The sequence below is a fragment of the Micromys minutus genome (assembly GCF_963924665.1).
Source record: "Micromys minutus genome assembly, chromosome: 1".
NCBI lineage: Eukaryota > Metazoa > Chordata > Mammalia > Rodentia > Muridae > Micromys > Micromys minutus.
The window spans coordinates 257213547-257235782 of record NC_137969.1 but is presented as its reverse complement, the minus strand read 5'-3'; the positions used below and the strand labels follow the sequence as shown (position 1 = coordinate 257235782).

General features: G+C 38.2%; 1 gene segment (V, D, J or C); it reads left to right on the top strand.

The window, feature by feature from the left end:
- Nucleotides 1-737: 737 nt before the first annotated feature.
- On the top strand, nucleotides 738-1187 carry LOC308418500 (immunoglobulin heavy variable 2-5-like). The segment is given in 1 exon: nucleotides 738-1187.
- Nucleotides 1188-22236: the final 21049 nt, after the last annotated feature.

Genomic DNA, 22236 nt, shown 5'->3' with positions numbered 1-22236 from the left:
TTCATGAAAAAAAGAAAAGAAAACAAAACAAAACAAAAAAAGAAAATATCATGCTCAATCCTTATACATCAAGAAAAAGTAGACTAGTTCTGGGTTACATCCTGTTTTACATGTCCTTTTTGCTCATTGTAACTGGTAGGAGTTTATCGCAGAGTATCACACCTTAAAAAAAAGAAAAAAAGACAAGCGCTGACACAAATGTATTTGTATATATTAATGCAAAAATATTTTTTTTTAATTTTTCATTGTTTTTTAAAATTAATTAAAATAAAAGACTGACTTAGTCTCTAAAACAGATTGTAATCAAGGTAGGAGTAAAAATCTCTCCTTGAGCTCCTCATCAGTCCTTCATGCTAATATGCTAATATATATATATATATATATATATATATATATATATATATATATATAGAGAGAGAGAGAGAGAGAGAGAGAGATTGATCAGAGAAATGATTTCTAGATGAGTGAATGGAGTCAGTACCATTTATGTTAGAGATAGGATCTCACTTAAACCTACTGCATAACAACATTATTGACCAGAAGTGCACTGTACTGAGGAACCTGGACTCAAGAGGGCTCCTGCATCTCCCATCATTGACTTATACCTCTTCAACTCCTAAAACTTAAATACACCATCAGAGTCAGCACCTGGTGAGGTTATGCAAATGTCTCCTGGATCCACCCAACCTTGGGTCAAAAAGTCCAAGCTGGGCCTATGCACTCACTGGTCTGCAGACATGGACAGGCTTTCTTGCTCTTTCCTGTTGCTGATTGTCCCTGCAAGTGAGTGCCAAGGCTTCCTAAGGGATGAACTTTTCAATCCTCACTTGTTCCAATGTAACTTCTCCCTCTTCTTTTACTTCACAGATGTCCTGTCCCAGGTTACTCTGAAAGAGTCTGGCCCTGGAATATTGCAACCCTTTCAGACCCTCAGTCTGACTTGCTCTTTCTCTGGATTTTCACTGAGCACTTATAGTATGGGTGTGGGCTGGATTCGGCAGCCTTCAGAGAAGGGTCTGGAGTGGTTGTCAGCCATTTGGTGGAATGATAATAAGTACTACAACCCATCCCTGAAGAACAGGCTCACAATCTCCGAGGACACCTCCAACAATCAAGCATTCCTCCAGATCACCAGTGTGGACAGTGAAGATACTGCCACATACTACTGTGTTCGGGGGACACATTGACACAGCCCCAGTTTTTGGCTGTACAATATTTCAGGCTGGGCCTCTGCTCTGTTTATATTACAAGAGGGAATTGCCACATCTTTCCTGATGAACTCTGTGATTTCCTGTTTGCTCTTAGGTTAAGATCTCTCCTTTTGTATTTTTTCAATTTTTTAAATTAAATTGAACAACATTATTTTAAAAAACAAAGATAAATGTACAGATTTTAAACAATTTTGCATAAAATTATATGTTTACCTTTTTGTCAGAACTTGACTTTTTTTTAAAGGTTTGGTAGTATGCATTAAAATCTTTCTAGTTACAATGAGCATAAAGTACATGTAAAACAAGATGTAACCTGAAATTAGTCAAAGTTTCTTGATTTGTAAAGATTAAGCATTATGGATTTTAATTTTTTTGGCCTTTTTTTGAACTTTATATAGTCTGTGCATTGTTTCTGGGGTGTTGAGAGATTTCTGGTGTTTGTATCCAATTATCAGTGACTGTATATAGTTTCTGTTCTTTTGTGACTGGGTTATCTCACCTAGGATGATATTCTCTAGATGCATCCATTTTGTTTAATATTTCATAATGTCATTTTTTTCTGATAGCTGAGTTGTACTCTATTGTGTAAATATATCACAATTTTTTATCAGATCATCTACTGAAGGACATCTGGGTTCTTTCCAGCTTCTGGCAATTATATATTGGGTGCCATGAACATTTTGTGCGTGTGTCTTCGTTGTATGTTGGAGCTTCTCTGGTGTGTATGCCCAAAAGTGGAATAACTGTGTCCTCAGGTAGTACTATGTTCAAATTTCTTCTCTGCATATTTGTCCTTTGAGTTAAGGAAGGCTACTAATTTGTTTGAGTTAGTTTTATATCCAGCCACTTTGCTCAACTTCTTTATCAGTTGTAGAAGTTCTCTGGTGGAATTTTTTGGGTCAATTATGTACAGTATCATGTCATCTGCAAAGAGTGATATTCTTACTTCTTCCTTTCCGATTTGTATCCCTTTAATTTATGTTTTCTTTCTAATCGTTCTGGCCAGAAATTCCAGTACTGTGTTGAATAGGTAGGGGAAGAGTGGGCAGCCTTGTTTAGTCCCTGATTTTATTGGAATTGCTTCAAATTTCTCAACATTTAGTTTGATGTTTCCTGCTGATTTTCTGTATATTGCTTTTATTATGTTTATGTATGGTCCTTAAATTCCTGTTTATTCCAAGTCTTTTAACATGAAGGGGTACTGAATTTTGTTAAATTCTTTTTCAGCATCTTGTGGGATGAACATGCACTTTTTCTTTCCTTTAAGTTTGTTTGTATAGTGGATTATGTTGATGGATTTCCATTAATTAAACCATTCTTGAGTTTCTGGGATGAAGCTTACTTGATCATTGTGATTGATCATTTTGATCTGTCCTTAGATTTGGATTGTAAGTTTTTTGTTGAGTATTTTTACATCAATTTTTATAAGTGAGATTTGTCTGAAGTTCTCTTTTCTTTTAGGGTCTTTGTGTGGTTTAGAATCAATGGTTATTGTGGCCTTGAAAATGAGTTAGGTAGTGTTACATTTGACTGTATTTTGTGGATTAGTTTGGAGAGTATTGGTTTTAGGTCATCAATAAATGTATGATAGAATTCTATACTGAATACATCTGGACCTTTGGTTTTTTGTTTGTTTGGTTGGTTGGTTGGTTGGTTGGGAGGCTTTTGATGGCTGCTTCTATTTCTTTAGGTGTTAAGGTATTATTTAAATGGTTTAACTGATCCTGGTTTAACTTTAGTATCTTGCATCTGTCTAGGAGTTCATCCATTTCCTCCAGATTTTCCAGTTTTATTGAGTATAGGCTTTTGTAGTAGGATCTGATAATTTTTTGAATTTCCTGAGTATAGGTGTTATGTCTCCACTTTCAGTTCTGATTTTGTTAATTTGGATACTCTCTCTTTGCACTCTAGTTAGTAAGGCTAAATGTTTATCAATTCTGTTAATTTTCTCAAAGAACCAGCGCTTGGTTTTGTTGATTCTTTGACTGCTTCTTTTGTTTCTATTTGGTAAATTTCTGTTCTGAGTTTGAATATTTCTTTCTGTCTATTCTTCTTGGGTATATCTTCTGCTTTTTGTTCTAGAGCTTTCAAATGTGCTGTCAAGTTTCTAGTGTATGCTCTCTCCAGTTTCTTTTTGGAAGAACTCAGAGCTCTGAGTTTTCCTCTCAGTTTTGCTATCATTGCATCTCATAGGTTTGTGTATGTTGTGTTTTCATTTTCATTAAATTATAGAAAATCATTAATTTCTTTCTTTATTTCTTCTTTGTCCATGCTATTATTTAATACAGTATTGTGTATTTTCCATGTGTATATGGGATTTATGGTGTCTTTGTTTTTATTAAAGACCAGACTTAGACCATGGTGATCTGATAGGATTCATGGGATTATTTTAATCTTCTTATATCTATTGAGTATTCTTTTGTGACCAACTATATGGTCAAATTTGGAGAACCTGCCATGAGCAGAGGTTCTGTAAAAATGTATATTATTTTGTTTTAGGGTGAAATGTTTAGTAGTTGTATATTAACTCCAATTAGCTCATAACCTTTACTAATTTCACTACATCCATGCTCTGTTTCTGCTTCCATGTTCTGCCCATTGATGAGTGTGAAGTATTGAAGTTCCCACCATTATTGTGTGTGGTACAATGTTTTTTTTTGAGCTTTAGTATAGTTTCTTTTATGAATATTGGTGCTCATTTATTTGAAGCAGGCATGGTAAGGAGTGAGAATTCATCCTGATAAATTTTCCCTGTTATGAGTAAAAAGTTTCCTTCTTTATCTTTTTGAGAACTTTTGGTTAAAAAATTACTTTGTTGGATATTAGAATAGATACTACAGCTTGTTTCTGGGAGCCAGTTTCTACAAGAATTTCTTTAATTTCTTGAGGGCCTCTCTGAAGGTTTCATAGAAGGAAACAAACTATGTCAAGATATGATAATGAGGATGTGCTGCAGATTGACTTTATTAGGCTTGATTGGACTATGGAAAGTCTAAGAACAGGCAGTTTATTGCATTTATATTTCAAGACCATAGATTTTGGGAAAGGTTCTTCACACACCAATAATATTTATAATCATTTCAAACCACATTGCAGAATATAGCTTAAGGTTTGACTCTTTAGAACCAATTTTGTGAGTTTTTGTAAAAATTAGAGCAGGATTGCTTTTTGTTTTTGTTTTATTTTTGGTAAAGTCCAAATTCTTTTGTGTTCTCTGACCAACAGCACACATGTCAACAGGCCATATAGTATATGTGTCGCCTACCCTGTGGATGGGAAAGTCTAATGATAGAAGAGGCTGGGGTTATCATTCAGGATACTTATACTGCTACATATATAGCAGAGGATGACCATGTTGGGAATCTACTAGAAAAAAGACCCCTTGTCTTCTGAAAGCTTGATGCCTGGTGTAGGGGAATGTGGAATGCCAGGGCATGAGGCTCTAAGGAGTGTGTGGGTGGTTGGTAGAGCACCCTCATATAGGCAGGGAGAAAGGGCATGAGATAGAAAATTTCCAGAGGGTAAATCAGGAAAGTGATAGAATTTGAAATACCAATTCAAAAAGGAAAAATAAAGAATAAATTCATCTTCAAAAAATGCTGCTGTTCTAACCAGATGTTTATATACAGAAGAATACAAATGGATCTGTATATTTTCTTATGTATAATACTGAACACTAACTGGATTAAAGACTTCAATATGAAGCAGAACTCAGTGGCACACAAGACAACATCTGGAAGCGAACACCAATATCTCAGGGGCTAAGAGCCACTATCAACAAATGGAACTTAATGAAACTGAGAATGTTCTATAAGGCAAAGAACACAATCAATAGGAAAACCAAATTCTTAAGAAAATGGTTGCATCTAGAGGATATCATCCTGAGTGAGATAACCCAGTCACAAAATAACCGACATAATATGCAGTCACTGATAATGAGATGCTAACCCCAGAGGCTCAGACTGCCCCAGAAACAACACTCAGACTGTGTGAAGTTCAAGAAAAAAAAGAAAAGAAAAGAAAACAAACAAACAAACAAAAGACATTATGCTCAATCATTACACACCAAGAAAATGTTGACTAATTCCGGGTTACATCCTGTTTTACATGTACTTTTTGCTCATTGTAACTAGTAAGACCTTAATGCAGAGAATCAGAACTTAAAAAAAAGGAAAAAAAAGCCAAGCACTGACAAAAATATATTTGAATACATTTATGCAAAAATGTTTAATTTTTTTCATTATGTCTTTGTATGTAAAATAAAGTTTAAAATAAATAAATAAATATAAAAAATAGCATTGAAATTTTATAAATCAAATACTTATTGAAATGTTCTACCTCTGGCAAGATAAATCAGCCATATTGTAAATGCATTTAGAAAATTTTTAAACATAGGAACCACGAATTTTCTTAATTATTTTAGAAATATATACACGAAACACAATGTAAAAAAAAGTGTCCATTTGCCAAAAGTAATCTACACATTCAGTTTGATCCCTATCACAATTTTTGATCAATTACTCATAGATTTTGAAAGATGAATTTGCAATTTCATTTGGATTAGCAAAAAAAAAAACAGGATAGCAAAAATATGCTCAATTATTAAAGAACTGCTGGGGCAATCATGATCCCTAACCTCAAGCTGTATTACAGAGCAATCCTGATAAAAACTATTAGGTATTCACACAGACACAGGCAAGTAGATCAAAGGAAAACTATTGAAGACCCAGAAATGAACCACATAACTATGTTCACTTGATCTTTAACAATGGAACTAAAACCATCCAGTGGAAAAAAAGACAGCATTTTAAATAATGGTGTTGGTTACACTGGAGGCCAGCATGTAGAAGAATTTGAATCAATCCATTCTTATCATCTTGTAGAAAGCTTAACTACAAGTGAATCTAGGACTTCCACATAAAACTTGATACAATGAAACTAAGATCAAAGAACATGTAGAAGAGCCTTGAACACATAGGTACAGGGGAAATTTTCCTGAACAGTAAAAAGGTGGCTTATGATCTATGATCAAGAGTTGACCATTGGGACCTCATAAAATTGCAAAGAAATTTTTTAAGGCTAAGGACATTGTCAATTGGAAAAAAAGACAACCAATGGATTGGAAAAAATATCTTTATCAATCCTACATTTGATAGAAGGCTAATATCTAATATATACATAGAACTCAAGTAGCTAGACACAAGAGAATCAAATGACCCTATTAAAAATGGGGTCTAGAGCTCTCCACTGACCATTCTGTAAAAGACTGCCTTGAATATTGAGGGCTCAGGTAGGGTTGAGGCCTGAGAACAGACACTTCTTGCCTGAGGCTAGAGCTTGCCAAGTTGCATCAAGACAATCACCCCTGTCAGAACTTACAGCCTACTGAAAGCATGAAACACTCAGGACCAATCACCCTCTAGAGAACAGGGGTAATTGGTCTCTCCACAAACCCAGGAGAGACAAGATTCAGTTAGAGAGAACATGATCACCTAGCATCACCTATAACAAGAACAAGAGGCAAGAGCAATAATTTAAGAAAGAGAAAGCAAGAAAACCTAGCAATATCAGAACCCAGTTCTTTTCTCACAGCAAATAGTAGATATGCCAACTCACAAGACAAAGAAGATATAGACTTAAAATAATACTTCAGGAGGATGATAGAGGTTCTTGGGAGGACATAAATAATACATTTAAAGAAGTACAGGAAAGCCAGGACAACACACAGAAACTGGTTGAAGTCCTTAAAGAGGAAACACACACACACACACACACACACACACACACACACACACACACACACACAAATTACCTAAAGGGGTATAGAAAAGAACAAACAAAGAGTGAAAGAATAGAAAAATGACATAGAAACAATGAAAAAATCACAAAAGGAGATAATCCTGATGTTGCAAAACCTAGAAAAGGAATCAGGAAACAGGCACAAGAATCACCAATAGAATACAAGAAATAAAAGAGAGATTCTAAAGGGCAGAGAAAATGCAAAAATCAAAAAGATTCTCATCCAAAACATCCAGGAAGTCCAGGACACATTGAGGAGACAAAACCTAAATATTATAGGTGTAGAAGACAGTTAAGGCTCCCAATAAAAAGTCTCATTAAACATCTTCAAGAATATCATAGAAGAAAACTTCCCTAACCGAAAGAAAGAGATGAGCACGAACATACAAGAAGTCTACAAGACTCAAAATATGTTGGACAAGACAATAAATTTCTACCAACACAAAATAGTCAAAATAATAAATGTTTAAAAAAAGAAAGAATACTAAAAGTGGTAAGGAGAAAAAGGCAGCTAACATATTACAGCAGATCAATATGGATTACACCAGACTTTTCAATAGAGATATGACATCTAGAAGAACATTTTGCAAGTTTATATGAAATAAAAAAAAACACAGGATAGCAAAAACTATTCTCAACAATAAAAATATCTGAGAAATCACCATCTCTAACCTCAAGTTGTGCTACAAATCGATTGTGATTAAAAACTGCATTTTATTGGTACAAAGAAAAGCAGGTAGATCAATGGAATAGAATCAAATACCCAGAAATGAACCCACACACCCATAGTCACTTGATCTTTGATAACACAGCTAAAACCATTTAGTGGAAAAATCTTGCATCTTTAACAAATGTTGCTGGTTGAACTGGCAGTAACCATGTAGAAGAATGCCAATGGAATTTTTATTATCTCCTTTACAGTGTTTGAAATCAAGTGGGTCAGAGACCTCCACATCAAACTAGGTTCACTGAAACTAATAGAATAGAAAGTAGAGAAGAGCTTAGAACACATAGGCACAGAGTAAATTTTCCTGGAAAGATCACTCATGGCTTACACTCTAAGATCAAGAATAGACAAATGGTAGCTCATGAAATTGCAAAGCATTTATAAGGCAAAAAAAGAGTCAAAAGCACAAAAATGGCAACCAAAAGATTGGGAAAATATCTTTACCAATCCTACATATGATAGAGGGCCAGTGTCCAATATTGACAAATAACTCAAGAAGTGTAACTGTAGATATCTTTCAAATGGGGAATGGATACAGAAAATGTATATTTTACATAGTGGAGTACCACTTAGCTATTAAGTAAAATCATTTCCTGAAATTCTTAGGCAAAAGGATGGAACAAAAAATACCAATCAGTGCAAGGTAACCCAGTCACAAAAGAATACACACAGGATAAACTCACAGATAAGGGAATACTATTCCAAATGCTTGGCATACCCAAGAGTGAATTTAAACACTGGTGCCTGATATGGATGCATCCTGACTCTGCCAGAGAGCATTACAGATACAGATGAGGATGCTTGGAGTCAACAGTCAGACTGAGCTTGGGGACTCCAATGAAGGAGCTACGGAAAAGACTGGAGAAGCCTAAGTGGTTTGCAACCCTATGAAAAAAACAACAATGTCAACCAGCCAAATCCCCCAAAGCTTCCAGAGACTAAAACACCAAAACATGTATTCACATGAAGGGACCCATGGCTCCAGTCATATTTGTAGTCTTTTTTGGGCATCAATGGGAAGAGAGACTCTTTTGTCCTGTGAAGGCTTGATTTCCCTGCATTGGGAAATGTCAGGGCATGGAGCCTGGTGGGAGTGGTTGGATGCATACAGAGCACTCTCATAGAGGCATGTGCAGGGTGAATGAGATCTGGGTATTTCAGATGGGAAACTGGGACATGTTAGTTTAAAATGTTAGTGAACAAAATATGCAATTTAAACAAAGGATGAATGAAGGAAAGATAGACAGAGATGGAGAGACAGAGAGATAAAAAGAAAGAGAGGGGCAGAGACAGAGAGACAGAGACAGAGACAGAGACAGAGAGGCAGACAGAGACAGAGGGAGACAGAGATAGATGAAGAGAGACATAAAGACAGAGGGAGACAGAGAGAGAGAGAGACAGAAGCAGAGAGATAGATGCAGAGAGACAGAGACACAGAGATAGACAAATAGTTTGAGGGATTCAGAGAAACAGAAGTAAGTCAGAGAGAAAGAATTTTCACAAAGATCAGATATTTGAGGACAGAACCAATCTTGATGTAGCCACAATGTTCAACACAGCATAATGAATCTCAGCAGGTTAATATCTGAGGAGTCTTTTTATACTTAGGTATAAGGCACAGTGTCAGAGTTGCCTCTCAGTTATTTCAGAAATTACAAAGGAGCAGCAAACTGTTGTGCAGCTGAGAAGACATTAATGTGGAGGCTGTATACTTGCTCAAAATTACAGTAAAGTATTGAAGAATAAATAAAAGGCTTAAAATTTCTTATTTCATAAAGAAATTTCAAAGTGACATTACAGGTAGTATTCAGAGAGAAAGACTGTTAAATTAGTGAATGTGACACCGTCCCAGTTTTCAGGTGATCTCTTTTTGCATTGTGTAAAGATTATCTTTGTATCATTAACACATTTATTCCTGTATGACAGAAAATTGAATACCAGTCTTTGTTATTGTCATTTTCTAATCATATATCAGAAAAATTCTCTTTTTTGGCTTTTGACTAGTTTAATAAAAGGTTTATTGCCTGTAATAAATGAGGAAAGTATAGGCCAGACTTCTGGGGAGAGTTAGGAACTCTGACAAAGAGACAGGAGCAACTTTTGATAGACAGATGCAAATAGAGACGCAGGCCAGACTGAAGGAGGAGAAACCACCAAGTCATTTGGCAGCACATAGAATAATACTGATGGATTTCTTTCTAAAAGTTATGAAAACAAGTTGTTAAAAGTGCAAGATACAGCCTAAATCTCCTTCAATAAACATATCTTTGTATTTTCATTCAAAGTGAGGGAATTCATAGCATAGCTCTATTGTTATAAATATATTTGTGTTAGTGTGTGCACAAGTCTACTATGTTTGGGTCAATAACTTTGGAGCAAACCAGTTTTATCACACAGTCAATCGATATCTAATGGCTAGGAATGACATACACTACTCTTAAAGTACTGTTTTGTTTTGTTTTGCTTTTATTTTCAAGGCAGGGACTCTCTGTATAGCCCCAATTATACTGGAACTCTCTGTGTAGATGATGTCAGTCTCCAACTCATTGATCCACAGGCCCCTACTTTTCAAATGCTGCATTTAAAGGTATTTGCAATTACCATCTGGGTATGTTTAGATCATCTCAACAACATATTTTCATTCATCCTAGGCCCTCTCAGTGCGATTTTGGAGGCATTATGAGGTGCAACATTATGCATTGATCACTGATTTTATACTCATGCACCCCATACCCAAATAATGGCCATGTAATTAAATAACATTTAGAGAAATCTAACCTCAATCATACAAGAACATGTCCTACACTTTTTGAGATAAATATGTGTGAGCATGATCCTCACTTCTATGGTGAGAACTGTTTAGTAATCCAGATTCAGGACACTTTTCCTGATTAATAAACTACAGAATTTTTCAGTAACTGATTTCAGAAGTAAGTTGCAGAGTGAATATACCAGATATTCCATAAAATATTTACAAAATAGTTATTAATTTATCTTATATGTTTGGCAACTGAGAACAACATTGTGTCTGAATCTCTGAGGAAATCAGAGTGAAAAGATTTGAGCCAGTTTCCATACACAATCCTCAGTGAAAAGGGACCTGGAATAGTTAAATGTTGCCCAGCTCCTTAAGTGTTTGTATTCATTCAATAAAGACAAACAAGAAAGGAACTCCTGTGGAGTTGTGATCAATGAAAAGAGAGTCCAAACAGAGGAGATGAGTAAAAAGTACACAATGAAGGAATGAATACAAAGATGGTAAAAATCAATGTGTGCCTTTATTCAAAGAAAACTCCTGCATAGACAGTGCATCAGATCAGCAGGCATTATGATTCCAATGTTAGTTTAACATATGTACACACAATCCTACACAGTGCTATTTTTTTCACACATTACTGGGACAATACTGCAAAGATATCCTTCAATTTTAACACATCAACTCCTGAAAAGCTTTATGAATACATTTTCTGCTTAGGAATAGGAAGGCCCTGGATTGGATAGTTAGTCAGATGGAAATAAAGCTCTCTAAGCACATATTCTCCAAGCATTAGGTTCCTTGTCATGGGGAGTTCCACTAACTCTCATCAAATTGAATGAATTAATACCACAGGTTGTAAAATACACTGGGTTTGCAGAATGAATTTGCTTGATTTCCACTTCTTTATGAATGTGAATTGCTTTGGACTGTTGGCTTTTCTGTGAATAACTCAGTGGTTCTTCCTCTTTTCACTGTATGTGAGTGGTCCAGGAATTTATACATGGACACATGGGGCAAATTATCTGAGCTCAGGTGTCACCGCTGTTCTGTCCTCAGCTTCTCTAACCCAGGGACAGATAATGAAGGAAACAAAGTCTCTGATTCATGTTCACACCTTATTACAATTGAGCACTGTCAGAGCTGGATCCAACTGCCACTAGGAAAGCAGATGACTTTGAGAGTGTCATTGATCAAAATGTAAAAACAACTTAAATTCAGAGGCTGAGACATCAGTCATCTTCTCCAGATAAACAGGAGCCATTTCTTCCTGTATCTTAACACTGAAAACATAAAAGTTCCAGGGATATGTTACTGCTCAAGTCAGATTGGGCAACTTCAGTATAAGCAGAGAAATCTACCTGCAGGTGTGTTCATGACCAGCAGGAGGCCACGTGGGACCAAGAATTTCCAGCAGAGAGATGTGCTGGTTGTGGAGGAAAGACTGTAGTCTCTGTGGTTTCCTTTCTTAACCTACATGTACTTATTGTGATTGACATGTATTTTTTCCATGTTCTAATGCTGTGAAGATTCTTTGTTAAACTCTTTAAAGATACATATTTTCTTGATATATATATATGTATGTATATATATATATATATATATATATATATATATATATATATATGCAATCTCCTTTTGACAGATACATAGTTTATTTCTATAATTTAGTGGTACTGCAATAATCTTTTATGTACAAATGTTTCTAAAGTATATTCTGTTTTACTTATTTGGATAATATTTATTTGGTATTTAACATGTTGGAAACAGTATTGTTTATTGTATGTATTGAAAGGCAGCTGTAAATTATACTCACTTAGGTGTTATTGAACACTGCCATCAGTATTTTCATCCTTCTAAACACCTTAAATATATTTCTTAACCTTGTGAAATGAGGGGCCACTGTCTCAGTCTGCCAATCATTTCAGAGCACAGGCCTTCATATTGCATCTATAGCCTCAGCACAAGATTCAAAAATGTGGATTGGAATGGATTTTCTTGAACAAGATTAGGACTTGGGCCTCTGCAACCTGATTCCTGACCTGGGTGACCCTTCTCCTCAGCAGGAGTAGTTTTTATTAAAGATGTGCCCTGCTCATGAATATGCAAATCATGTGAATCTATGGTAAATATAGGGATGTCTACACCACCAACTACATAAGATCCCTGTCCTCTCTACAGTCACTGAGCAAACAGGACCTCACCATGGGATGGAGCTGTATCATCCTCTTTCTGCTGGCAACAGCTACAGGTAAGGGTCAAACATTAGAATTTTGAGGTCTGGTCATAAACTTGAGTGACAACGACATCCACTCTGTTGTTCCCTCCACAGGTGTTTACTCCCAGGTCCAGCTGCTGCAGTCTGGGGCTGAGCTGGTGAGGCCTGGGCCCTCAGTGAAGATTTCCTGCAAGGCTTCTGGTTACACATTCACTGACTACTACATGAGCTGGGTGAAGCAGAGGCCTGGACAGGGCCTAGAGTGGATTGGATTGATTAATACTAACAATGGTGGTACTGTTTACAATGACAAGTTTAAGAACAAAGCCACATTGACTGTAGCCAAAGCCTCCAGCACAGCTTACATGGAGCTTAGCAGATTGACATCTGAGGACTCTGCAGTCTATTACTGTGCAAGACACACAGTGTTGCAACCACATCCTGAGTGTGTCAGAAACACTGTAGGAGCAGGAAACTGCCCTGGGACTGAGAAGATTCAGAGAAGATTAGCATGAAGACTTGCTTAGATGCAGTAATTTGGAATGTCCATTTTGTGTTTCTTCCTTAGAAACCCGTTGTGTTTCTGTCAGATCTGCAAACGGACACCTATGAAATTTGTGATGGTGATTTAGGATGCTCCTAGAGTACCCAATGCCTTGTCAATGTCATCGTCAGTGACCCCATCCATTGAAATGCTTCTTCCTTTATAAAAAGACAAAATTTGAAACTGTGATTATGCATGATAAATATATCTCTAAAATCTGATAAAGCTTATAACATATATTGGAAAAGCTGGCAGTAAAATAAAATTGGGATTGGGACCTCTGTTCCCACCAGGCATGACACGGAAAGCATGCCCCTGCCCTGCCAGATTCAGGGACCAGGAACCCAGCATTGGGACCTCTGTTCCCACCTGGCGGCTTTGGGGCTCAGAGAAAAGCTCGGCACATCTGCCACCTGGACCAGCAGTTCGCAAAGTTTAAGGCCTGGTGAGTAGGATATCCCAGCAGCCAGGAGGCAGAGAGAATTCTGCCGAGTGCACAAAGAAAGCACACCCCTTCCCTGCCTGATCCAGGGACCAGGAACCCAGCATTGGGACATCTGTTCCCAACAGGTGGCACTCGGAAGCACACCCCTTCCCTGCCTGATCCAGGGACCAGGAACCCAGCATTGGGTCATTTCTTCCTACCCTGCAGCGCACAGAAAACACAACTCTGCCCTGCCTGATCCAGGGACCAGGAATTCAGCTTTGGCACCTCTGTTCCCACCCAGCGGCACACGGAAAGCTCACCAATACCCTGCCTGATCCAGGGACAAGGAACCCAGCATTGGGACCTCTGTTCCCACCCAGCGGCTTTGAGGCGCAGAACAGGAATAGAACCATCCACGACTTGGAGCAGTGGAGATCCAGAGACACAGACCAGGTACAAGGGAAAGGCAAGAACACATCACTGACAGCAGGATGGCAAGAGGAAAGCAAGAGAGCATATCCCAATGAAACCAAGACAACCTGGCAACACCAGTACCCAGCTCTCCCATCAAAGCAAACATTGGAATGCCAAACACTCCAGAAAAACAAAACGCAGACCTAAAATCATACCTCAAGACAATGATAGAGATCCTTAAACAAGAACGGGAGGAAAAGCAAAAAGAAACAGAAGATATTAGAGAGGAAACAAGAAAATCACTCAAAGAACTCAAGAACTAGAGAAAAACGGAAACAAAGAGATGAAGGAATGGAAGAAGGAATTTAAAAGGGAAATTTACACAATAAAGAAAACTCTAAAAGAGATAATCCTAGAGGTAGAACATCTAAAAAACAAAACTCAGAAGTCACTGAAGCAAGCATTTCCAATAGACTACAAGAGATGGAAGAGAGAATCTCAGGGGGTGAAGACAACATTGGAAACAAAAAAAACAGCCAGAGAAGATGCAAAAACCAAAAAGGTCCTAACCCAAAATATCCAGGAGATCCAAGACACAATGAGAAGACCAAACCTAAGGATGATAGAAATAGAAGAGGGAGAAGAATATCAACTAAGAGGCACAGTAAATATCTTCAACAAAATTGTAGAAGGTAACTTCCCTACCCTAAAGAATGTGATGACCATGAGCATAAAAGAAGCCTTCAGAACTCCAAATAGGTTGACCCAGAAAAGAAAGTCCTCCAGACACATAATAGTCAAAACACCAAGTGCCCAAAACAAAGAAAGAATACTAAAAGCAGTAAGGGAAGTAGGTCAGGTATCATATAAAGGCAGACCAATCAGAATCACACCCGATTTCTCAACAGAGATTATGAAAGCTAGAAGAGACTGGACAGACATCATGCAGACCCTAAGAGAGCACAAGTGCCAGTCCAAGCTGCTATACCCAGCAAAACTATTAATCGCCATAGATGGAAAGATAAAGATATTTCAAGACAATATCTGACTACAAACTCAGCACTAAGTGAATTATAGGTGGAAAACTCAATACAATGAGGGGAACTACATCCTAGTAAAAACAAGAAAACAACTAAGCAAGAAAACCAAAAGAAGAAAGAGACACAGACACAACTCAACCTACAAAAGCAATAATAGCAGAAAACAGCAACCACTATTCCTTGATATCTATTAACATAAATGGACTCAACTCCCAAATAAGGAGACATAGGCTATCAGACTGGATACAGAAACAAAATCCAGCATTTTGCAGCATACAGGAAACTCATCTCAGAGACAATGACAGACACTATCCCAGAGTAACAGGTTGGGAAAAAACCTTCCAAGCAATTGGCCCCAAGAAGTAAGCTTGGAGTGGCTATTCTAATATCAAATAAAGCAAATTTCCAACCAAAAGTTATCAAAAAGATAAAGAAGGACACTTTTTACCTATTACAGGGGAACTCTGTCAAGAGGGACTCTCAATCCTTAACATATATTCTCCAAATATAAAAGCACACACATTCATAAACGAAACCCTAATAAAACTCAAAAATACATTTTCACCCCACACAATAATAGTGGGAGATTTTAATACCCCACTCTCACCAATGGACAGATCATGGAAACAGAAACTAATGAAGGCATCTGTAAAATTAGCAGAGACTATTAACCAACTGGAATTAATAGATATCTACAGACCATATCATCCTGTAAAAGAACACACCTTCTACTCAGCACCCCATGGCACCTTCTGGAAAACTGACCACATAATTGGACACAGAACAAGCCTCAATCGATATAAGTAGATTGAAATACTCCCATGCATCCTCTCAGATCACCATGGTCTACAGTTGGTCTTTAACAACAACAAAGACAAGAAAACGCCTATAAACACATGGAAACTAAACAAAGCTCTGTTAAATGATAGGTCAAAGAAGAAATAAAGAAAGAAATTAAGGATTTTCTAGAATTTAATGAAAATGAAAACACAAATTACCCATACTTATGGGATGCAATAAAAGCAGTACTGAGAGGAAAACTAAAAGCCCTGAGCACTTCCAAAAAGAAATTGGAGAGAGTATACATCAGCAACATGACAGCTAATCTAAAAGCTCTAGAACAAAAGGAAGAAGATACACCTAATTGGAGTAGACAGCCAGAAATAATCAAAATTAGGGCAGGAATATAGATAGACCAAATAGAAACAAAAAGAACCATCAAAAGAATCAACTAAACCAAGACCTGGTTCTTTGAGAAAATCAACAACATTGATAAACTCCTAGGCAGACAAATTAGAGGGCAAAGAGAGACTATTCAAATTAACAAAATCAGAAAGGAAAGTGGAGACATAACAACTGAAACTGAGGAAATACAAGAAATCTTCAGATCCTACTACAAAAGCCTATTCTCCACAAAGTTGGAAAATCTGGAAGAAATTGATGAGTTCCTAGACAGATACAAGATCCTAAATTTAAAATAGGATCAGGTAAACCATCTAAATAATCCCATAACACCTCAAGAAATAGAAGAAGTCAACAAAAGCCTCCCAATTCAAATAAAGCCCAGGTTCAGAAGGGTTCAGTGCAGAATTTTATCAGACATTTATTGCAGACATAACACCAATACTCTCCAAAATATTCCACAAGATAGAATCAGATGGAATACTTCCTAACTCATTTTTGAGGCTACAATATCCCTAATTCCTAAACCACACAAAGACCCTACAAGGAAAAGAGAACTTCAGACAAATCAAATTATGAACATTGATGAAAAAATACTCAACAATTTCCTTGCAAACAGAATCCAAGAACACATCAAAACAATCATTCACCATGACCAAGTAGGCTTCATCCCTGGGATGCAGGGATGTTTTAGTATAAGGAAATCCATCAATGTAATCCACCATATAAACAAACTCAAAGATCAAAATCACATGGTCATCTCACTAGATGCTGAGAAAGCATTTGAGAATGTTCAACACCCCTTCATGTTAAAAGTCCTGGAAAGAAAAGAAATTCAAGGTCCATACCTAAACATTATTAATGCAATATACAGCAAACCAACAGCCAACCTCAAACTTAAAGGTGGGAAACTTGAAGTAATCCCACTAAAATCAGGGACTCGACAAGACTGCCCACTATCTCTCCCCCTACCTATTCAACATACTACTGGAAGTCCTGGCTGGGGCAATTAGACAGCAAAAGGAGATCAAGGGGATACAAATTGGAAAGAAAAAAGTAAAAACATCACTCGTTGAAGATGACGTGTTCTTAAGTGATCCCACAAATTCTATCAGAGAACTTGTACAGCTCATGAACAAGTTCAGCAAAGTGTTTAGATACAAAATTAACTCAAACAAATCAGTAGCCTTCCTATAATCAAAGGGCAAACATGTGAAGAAAGAAATTAGGGAAAAGATACCCTTCACAATAGTCACAAAAATTATAAAATACCTTGGTGTCCCGCGCCATCATCTTGCCAGGAAGAACACACATGGCACACCAGGAGCCTTCTGCCGCAAAGCATTTATTACATCTTGCAAAGGAAGAACCGGGGCAGATAAAAGGCACCCTAATTTATACCCCCAATGATGGCATGTCGCTGTGTGATTGGCTGCCCATTAGTGGCCTTATCTTGATGCCCCGGGATGGGCGGTGACTTGGTTCTCACCACTCTTTGCAAATGTGCCCAGTGGTTATTTACTACACTTTAGCTGATTCATGGCACCTGAAACCAGCCCCATCTTGTAAGGGTGCAGCCTTCAGCCCTCACACCTTGTTGTGACTCTAAATAAGCAATTGTAGGGCCTGTATGACAAGAACTTCAAACCTCTAAAGAAGGAAATAATGGAAGATCTCAGAAAATGGAAAGATCTCCCATGCTCATGGATTGGAAGTATCAACATTTTAAAAATGGCAATCCTACCAAAATCAATCTACACATTCAATGCAATCCCCATCAAAATTCCAACACAGTTCTTCATGGAATTGGAAAGATCAATGTGCAATTTCATCTGGAATAACAAAAGATCTAGAATAGCGAAATACATCCTCAAAAAGAAAACATCTGCGGGTATCACTACCACTGACCTCAAGCTATGTTACAAGGCAATTGTGCTAAAAACTGCATGGTACTGGTATGGAAATAGGCATGTGGATAAATTGAATAGAAGATCCAGAAATGAGCCCTCTGGTATATGGTCACTTGATTTTTGAAAAAGAAGTTGTAAACATTCCATGGAAAAAGAACAGGCGATTCAATAAATGGTACTGGTCCAACTGGCACTCAGCATGTAAAAGAATGAAAATAAACCCTTCCTTATCTCCTTGTACAAAGCTCAAGTGTAAATAAACCAAAGATCTACACATTAAACTATTACACAGATACACTGCAACTAGTATATGAGAAAGTAGGGAAAACCTTAGAACACAGGAGAAAATTTTCTGAACCAAACACCAATGGCTCCAGCTCTAAGGTCAAAGATTATCAAATGGGACTTAATGAGATTGCAAAGTTTCTGTAATGCTAAAGACGTTGTCAAGAAAACAAAATGGCAGCCAACAGAATGGGAAATATCTTTACCAACTCCACATCAGATAGAGGCCTAATATCCAAGGTATACAAAGAAGTCAAAAATCTAGACACCAGAGAATCAAACATCCCTATTAAAAATAGACTATAGACCTAAACAAAGCATTCTCAATTGAGGAATGTCAAATATTTGAGAAACATCTAAGGAATTGCTAGACATCCTTTGCTATCAGGGAAATGCAAATCATAACAACCCTGAGATTCCACCTCACACCAGTCAGATTGGCCAAGATCCAAAATCAGATGACAGCAGATGGTGACAAGGTTTCAGAGAAAGAGGAACACTTCTCCACTGTTGTTGGGGTTGTAAGCTGATACAACCACTCTGGAAATCAGTCTCGCTATTCCTCAGAAAATTGGACATTGTTGTAGGAAGCCGTTGGCGCCAATAGATGGTGCCAGCTTCCCACCCATTATTTAGCCTACAAAAACCTTTCTCCTCGTGTTGCTTGGCAACCACATAAGTAATAGCCCAATCTCAGAGCATGTGAATGAGCTACTGGAGGATGCACAAATCAGGTAGCAACACAAGTCTCTTAGGCATATATAGCAGTGCATTTCTCCCCCACGTGGGAGATTGTGGAAGATCCCACATGGAGAGAGACCCGGTAAGAGAGATTGCGGAGAGAAATTGCACGTGGAAGAGAGACTGGGTAAGAGAGATCGCATGTGTGGAGAGAGACCCGGTAGGGAGATCGCAGAGAGAGAGACCCGGTGAGGGGAGATCCCATGAGGGGAGATCGCACGTGTGAGATCGCCTGTACAGAAGACCCCGGTCGGGAGTCACCTGCTCAGAGAGAAGTTTCCTGCTCAGGAAGTCCCCTGCTCAGAGTGCTGTACAATAAAGGTTGTCCGCAGAAGAATCTTGTTGTTTGTTGCATGCCTGTTTCTGCTGGCGGACGTGGGCGCGCGACAAGTGGTGCCAAAAATCCTGGGAGCGCTCAGGGGAACCTTCACCCCGCTGAACTAGATTCCGAACTGCAAAAAAATTAAAAGGTAAGTTCTGAGAGACATGTCACTCTTTAGTTTTACGGGGTGCCAAAAGTTAATGCCAAAAATTTAGGCATGTCTCTTCTTGGATTTTCTCTGGCAGTAGAAGGGTTATTGCTTGTGTTCGTGGTAACTGTTATAACATTACTGTTGTGGAAGTTATCTAGACGGAAAGTTAGCATGCAGCACCTAGAGGGTGGGTCAGAAACAGAAAGTGATAAAGAAAAAGGTAAGGGAGGTAGTCTCCAAGAGACATGTGCAAAACAAGTCAGAAATGGAGAGATGCCAGAAAAAATTAAAGGAGGTAGTCTCCGAAAGGCATGTTCAAAATAAGTCAGAAACGGAGAAGTGGCGGCGGAAGAACCGCCGGGAAAGGGGGGGCTGCGCCAGAGTTTGATGCTTTGTATCCGCTAAAGGAACAAATGGTGGAAAAACCGCTGGAAAAAGATAGAATTGAGCCCAGGAAAACAAGGTACAAGTTTCCCGGAGAGAATGCTTTGTATCCCTTAAAGGAGCAAAAGGCCCTAGAGCTGGCAAAAAAAGGATCACAAACTGATTTGCAATCTGAAGAGGAAATTTTAGAAAAACAAGAGACAAAAGAATTTGGGGCAGAGCAGTTTCAGGGGAAACAAAGAACTTTAACAAAACAAAAGTCAGTCTCTGCCTTTCCACCTCAGGCAGAGAGAACTTGTGAATTCTCCTTTTGTCCGCCAGAGACTTGCCATTCCCTCAGGCAAATGTTTCTGTTGTTTGAGGAGAATAACATCCGCAGTTATCACCCTCTAGAACATAAACAAGTCAAAGAGTTGGCAGAGTCAGTCAGAATTTATGGAGTCACTGCTAATTTTACTATGTCGTTAATCGAAAGATTAAGCTCTATAGCCATGACACCTGCTGATTGGCAGTTTGTTACTAAAGCTTGTCTCCCAAGTATGGGACAATACATTGAGTGGAAAGCCTTGTGGCATTATGCTTGTCAGGTCCAGGCTCACGCCAATGCAGCCACAGAACAGCTAGCTTGGGATTTTGATATGTTATCTGGACAGGGGAGGTGGGCAGTAAATCAAACCGCCTATCCCGTAGAAGTCTATGTCCAGATAGCACTTTGTGCCGTAAAGACATGGAAAGCACTCACTAATAAGGGAGAAGTGTCAGGAAATCTAACAAAAATTATTCAGAGTCCAAGTGAACCTTTTTCAGATTTTGTGGCCAGAATGATAGAGATAGCTGGAAAAATATTTGGAGACCAAGAACAGGCTATACCCTTGATACAGCAACTAATTTTTGAACAATGTACTAAGGAATGTTGTAATGCCATCACCCCCTGCAAGGCTAAAGGATTACAAGCCTGGATTAAAGCCTGCAGAGAGATTGGAGGACCTTTAACTAATGCAGGTTTAGCTGCGGCTATACTACAGGGGAAAAGGCAGCTAGGTCTTTTTTAAAAAAGTGTCAATTGCTTTCAATTCAGGAAGCCTGGTCATATAAAGAGAAAATGTAAAAGTCAGAGCTCTAGATTCAACCCTAAGAGTTTTCCTGGCCTGTGTCCTAAGGGTAAGAAAGGGAAGCATTGGGCTAATGAATGTAGATCAGTAAAAGATTTCACTGGGAATCCCCTAAAAGTGTCAAAAAACGTACAGCGGGGCCCCCATCCTCAGGGCCCTCAAATATATGGGGCAACCACCTCCCCAGTAGTTTGGGAGCAGGAGAACCCCGCAGAGAGCCACTCCAGGTTCCGCAGGATTGGACCTCTGTGCCACCACCAAAATTGTCCTGACTCCACAAATGGGAGTTCAGCCTATTACTTCTGACTTTCATGGGCCGCTACCTGCAAATTCAATAGGACTGCTTTTGGGTGCACATCTGCCACCCTTAAAGGTTTGGTAGTATAAAGGCCAACTAAAGACCATGTGCTCCTCCCCGAGGGGTTTATTTCCCATCTCACCAGGGGATCGGATTGCTCAGTTGCTTATCCTCCACAGTTGTCAGGCCCAATTTGCATCAAACAGGGTGAGAAGGGAAAACAAAGGCTTCAGTTCTTCAGAAACTGATTTAGCATATCTAACAATAAATTTAAATACTCGACCAATCTTAAATTTAAAAATAGAAGAAAAATTCTTCGAAGGACTTTTAGACACTGGAGCAGACATTAGTATCATATCTACTAAGTGGTGGCCTGCTAAGTGGCCAGTTAATCAATCTTCCCATTCTTTACAAGGCCTTGGCTATGAAGCCAGTCCTGCTATTAGCTCTAAGCCATTGAAATGGAAAGCCCCTGAGGGACAACAAGGAACTTTTACACCGTATGTCCTTCCAATACCGTTTAATCTATGGGGAAGAGACATTCTAACAAAACTAGGTCTTAAACTTATAAATAATTATTCCCTGCCTGCACAAGAGATGATGACTAATATGGGCTATATCCCCGGAAGGGGCATTGGCAAATATCATTAAGGTCCTACAGACCCCATATAGCCTACCATAAAATCTGATCGAAGTGGTTTGAATTTTTCTTAAAG